Raw genomic sequence first — 5,732 nt, forward strand, 5'->3', positions numbered from 1 at the left:
AAGATGTGAGAAAACTTATACAATATGCTTTCTCTTCCCAAACTCCACTCCATGATTTTTGTATTGATGAAAATCGGTTAAAGGAACATTAGTAGTTTTTATTTTGGATGAATCGTTAGAAAGGAGATATGTTCATTAATCATTTAAATGTTTATTGAGCATCTACTATACCAATCTCAGCGTTATATCTGCATATGCAGTGGAAACATGTCTGAGAAAAATAAGAGATTCCCTCAGTAAAGGAAGTCAGGCAAGTCAACCCTGAGTTCTCTACGTTTTCTTGTACCATCACTGACCTGCTGATGGAAGGACCTATTCTTAAACTGCCTTGCATCTGAGCCATTTCCTAGCCATTCAGTTCCCTAAGTCCCTGGATATCACATTGACCTCAATCATGAAATGGGACCAATGGGGCTATACATCACCATTGCCCTAGGGACAGATTCATTTCAAGATTGTCAACAAATTTTTAAATAGTGATCTGTAGCGGAGCCATTTTAACCTCTGTGGGTGGGTGGGGGGGAACCAAAACAGGAAAAATTGCCATGACACAGGTGTGTTTGTTCTGTCCTTCCATGACAGGAAATTCAGATACCTTGCAGCAAATAACAGGTTCATATAAAGAATAAGGACAGTGAATTGTTTCAGTAATGAGAAACCAGAAAGACCTCAGCTTTGCAGTCATATACCAGTAGACCCAGTATGTTTAAGGCATAAATGGTGACTCGAAGAAGGAAGTACTGGTGCTTTCCACCTGACATAACAAAGAAATACTAAAGTTCCAGTTTCCTTGATACTTTTACATTTGGTTTTATTAAAAATGAATATATCATATTATGTCATACAAAAGAAAATATGGATTAGGGTAGATAAGATATATCATGAAATATCTTCTCACTACCAGAATCCTAGAAATGCTAGGAAAAAATATATAACAAATACCACCACCACCAATTTAAATGTATACTTAAGCTTGCAAAAACATTAGAGAAAATCCCCAAGGAAAAACAAAGGGAATCCTAAACCAGAGGATTTAACATATTGCTGAGCTCGGCATTTGCTAATCTCAGTTACGTAGAGGGCTGGCTATTAGGAGCCCCTTACAAGTCAGAAAAAGAGATCTCAGGCTGTACCCGGTAGCAAGATGAGCCAAGGATCCTCAAAGAGCTACATCTTCAGTGAAAGAGTAGATAGGAAAACCCAGTTACCTGCAGAGACTGATAATAAGGAAATTTGGGTTCAACATAATACCAGGGTATTAGGTGCTCTCCTGGATTTATAATTTAAATTTACTCTGTCTGTGTGGTCCAGGAAACCACCTCCCCACTCACCATTTTCCCATGCCAGCAAACCAAGAAAATAACAGAGCAGTCCTCTTTTGGAAGTGCCTGGGTTGCCTAACAAAGCCAACATACGTCTTTTTCAAAGGAATGTACCTTCAACCTTGTTCTGAGAGGGTTCCACAGGGTGAACAACATGAATGTACGATAAAGCTAAAAGATAATCCCAGTACAAGTTAAACAATGTAAACTGTCTTCTTTTTTCCAGGAAAAGAACATTGCTTTTCTAGTTGCTAATGTTGCCTTAAATACACTTCTGAGGATGGGGTGGGTGGGGTATGGACAATGAGATTCTAACTACTCCCCTGAAATCTAGCTGGTTAGGACAGAAAAAGACCAACCACTAAGTGCTCTTGAGAAAACGGAAACTAAGTAAGGCTGCTGTTCCTTTTCAATTACAAACTAAAGATCAGAAACCTTGAAAGCATTACTGAATTTCCTGGGAAAGTGAAGAGAATGGATTTAGAGACACCATCGAGTAGAAGCTGGTAATGACTGGGAAGTCGTGACGGGGCTTTACGGACTGGAGGAACCACAATTGTAATAAAGGCATCTTTAGAGTAAGTCATTTGAATGAATGCAGACAAAATTGGTAGCTAGTTTTAACTGACATTTAAGTGCATTTTTGTTCTGGCAAAAGTGTGGGGTGCTCAGGAATCTGTTTCTAATTTATTTGTCACTCTGTTTACAGAAGGCAAGAGCCAAAGTTAGATTGTTTCTGGTCGGCAGAAAGCCAGAAACGACAAGAGGAGGGGATGAGTCAAGTCTGGGTTGCAGAATGTTCGACCACACTCTAAGATAGGAACATTGAGTCTAAAGGACAGAGATTGCTCTGCAAAGATACAACATGGGAGGGAAGGGCAGGCTGAAGGCACAGAGTAGAAAGGCTAGGGGGAGGCAGATCCAGAGTTCAAGAAAGACAGGAGCAGACTTCCATCACCCTGACGCAAAGGGTAGAGGCAGAGCATGGGAAAATCCACATGGATGGATGTCTCAGGATCTGTGAACGGCAACTAGACCCTCACAAGAAACAGATCATACATATCTGCTCACTCCAGGAGAAGGAGGTATCTCTTACTTGGTGATAAAATGAAGAGTCTGGTTTAAACAAAACAAAACAAAACAAAACAAAAAACAAACAAACAAAAGCCCCACAAAACTTGTACTTTGAATGGTTCTTAGAGCAAGGTACTATCTACAAATCAACACTCTACAGAATTCAAATGTTTCTTAAGTTTTTATTGAAAATTATATCATTGTAAATAAAAACTTAAAATATTTTTTAAAAAATTCTTTAAGGAATGTAGAACTAAAACAATTACTTTTCTTTTTTAGGTAATTGCTTTTCTGAAAACCTTTTGTTAGAGACTGAGCAGGCAATATCTGACATATTCACATCACATATGGTCTTCAACAGATTGTTCCAGTATGGCTTTCTTTGTGTTTTCTCTTCTGAAATTAGTAAGCAGGAACTAGCATTTTCATACAGTACTTGTCTTAAGGACCACAGTAAATGCTTTCAGAATTTGTTATCTAACTAATTTTCAGTTTATTTAAAGGATACAAAAATGTATTCTAAATTAGTTCACTTATGTATCAGATGTACACAGCCAGAAATAGTTGCCGGATATCATTATAAAATCTGGTTTGAAAAGAAGTACACTCCTGCAAGTGGGCAGAAAATAAAACTCTAAAGTTTGTGCTTCCATCTAAATAGAAAACTCTGCATAGCAGTTAATGTAGTAATAATTCCACAGTTAATGTAGTAACTCTTGGTCTCAATGCAAGAGATGGTACTTATGAACACATCAGAAAATCTCTCCTGTGTGGCAATGAAAACATTGGTACAAAGTGCTGTCTATTGGATACATTTCACTGAAGAACTCACTGGTGTCTATGAGTGAATTCAGCAGTGGTTTATTTTGCTTCTAGAATATATATAAAATAGGGGTGCCTGGGTGGCTTAGTGGGTTAAAGCCTCTGCCTTTGGCTTAGGTCATGAACTCGGGGTCCTGGGATCGAGCCCCACATCGGGCTCTCTGCTCAGCGAGGACCCTGCTTCTTCCTCTTTCTGCCTGCCTTTCTGCCTACTTGTGATCTCTGTCAAATAAGTAAAAGTTTTTTAAAAAGAATATATATAAAAGTATTATAAATTTTATATATTAAATATTTTATTATGACATTAAAGTGGTATATATTAATTATATATCTTAAGTACTATATATTAAACATTTCATAGGGTACTGTGAACAAATGTCAAATAGCTATATATCCTAATACAATGAACTATAAATAGCTTATTTCTTAGCCATCGCCGATAACCAATTTCTAACATTTCATTCATCTATTCATGTAAAGAAGTTCATTTTGAGGGGCACCTGGGTGGCTCAGTGGGTTAAGCATCTCCCTACGGCTCAGGTCATGATTCCAGGGTCCTGGGATGCAGCCCCACATTGGGCTCCCTGCTCAGCAGCGAATCTGCTTCTCCCTCTCCCTCTGCCCTTTCCTCACTCTCTCTCTCAAATAAATAAATAAAATCTTTGTTTTTAAAGTTCATTTTGAATTTTAACCATACAAAAATAGTAAATATTCTTGGGGTGCCTGGGTGGCTCAATGGGTTAAAGCCTCTGCCTTCTGCTCAGGTCATGATCTCAGGGTCCTGGAATCGAGCCCCACATCGGGCTCTCTGCTCGGCGGGGAGCCTGCTTCCTCCTCTCTCTCTCTCTACCTGCCTGCCTACTTGTGATCTCTGTCTGTCAAATAAATAAATAAAATCTTTAAAAAAAATAGTAAATATTCTTTATGCATGTTTGAACTTGTGTTAGTCTGGTCTATGTTGGGCTGAACCAGAAACAGAGTAAAAGCACACAGGAGTAAATAGATCACAGTTAATCAAACCTTTCAAAGGAAAGGGCTTTCCCACACTGCATGAGTAAAAGCTCAGTGATGCTGCTACCTACTCTTACCAGACATCTCTGAATCTCTTGGGTCCACCCACATCCTGAGGATGACATTGCTCTGACCCCATTAATTCCTTGCCTACATTTTCCCAGGAGAACTAAAAATGCTTTGATATCTGCCACAGGTATCTTGTTCTGGAATTTTTCCCGCACTGACTTTTATCTAGCTATTCTGTTACTCTTCACTCCATGGCTTCCTTTTTTTTTTTTTTTTTTTTTTTTCTGCTCAGCTCTGTTGATATCCAATTTTCACTCTGTTGGAAGATGCTCATGCTTTATTCTGTTCATCAAGATTTCCCCCGGCGCTCTCATAGAGAGCTACTTTCAGAATCTTCCCAGTCGCCCCTTGCACCCAAACCAAGAGAAAGAGGAAACTGTCCTGAACCTCAGGCTCCATACCCAGCGAGACTCCCTAGTGGCTGAGAAGGGAAGGAATTCGAGAGCTAGAAACCAGTGAAAATGGTGCTATCAGCAAACCATCAACCTGGATTCTTCACAACTAATCCAAACCTTGCCCTTTACTTCCTTCATCATTGCTACATCTACTTAGCTTCTGACTTTCTGAAGTTTATTTGCCTTTTCTAGTCCCCAAATTATCCTCTAGATCTGATTCAGTTTCTCTGGGTTTGGACCTCAAAATCATGAAATAGAAGTAAAGATAATTTTCTACCTCATTAGGCTCCTAAATACTTTCAGAAATATTCCACCAAACATAATCTAATCTTTCTCTGTTGTTTTATTCTAGCATGCCTCAACCCCCATCATTCTGCTTCTCTCTTTATCTCTCGCTGTCTCTGTATCTCATTCTCTCTCTCTCCCACACACACATACACACATATACAACACGGTTAGATTAGACATAGGACAAGGTATTAATCTCACCATACTCTGGTTCATTAATCCTTGTCAGGAGCTCTGTATTCAGTTCAGAATTTAATAGGTATATTAACTGAAGAATATGGTGAGTCCAGAAATCACCCTATGAAGACAAGTTGAAGGAACCAGAAAGATTTAACCAGAAATGAGCCATTTTTAGACCCTTCAGTTATTACAAGACCTTAGTAATTTGACTATTCTAAACAGATTATTTTAATAGTTCTCAATAATTTAATAACAAGTCCTTGCAGGCGTAGCTTACTTACTGATAGTCAATTCTCAGTTTTTTAAAAAGTAGATGTTCTTCTTTAAGCTAAACTAGAAAAATTTTTCTAAAAGTAGAAAAATTGATTATTTTGGAAAACATTTTGAATATTACACTCAAAATTTCATAGAACTACTGCTTCCAATCATCTGATTGCTTCAGATAGGCTGATAATGTTAGAAAAAAACTCTTTATCAGCAATGCATGGCTGTCCCACAGTACTACTTTCCATAATCAACAAAACCTCCCTTTGCATAGATATGTGTGTAAAAACAGAACATTCATAGAGAG

This window comes from Neovison vison, chromosome 10 (assembly GCF_020171115.1).
Source record: "Neovison vison isolate M4711 chromosome 10, ASM_NN_V1, whole genome shotgun sequence".
NCBI classification, from domain to species: Eukaryota; Metazoa; Chordata; class Mammalia; order Carnivora; family Mustelidae; genus Neogale; species Neogale vison.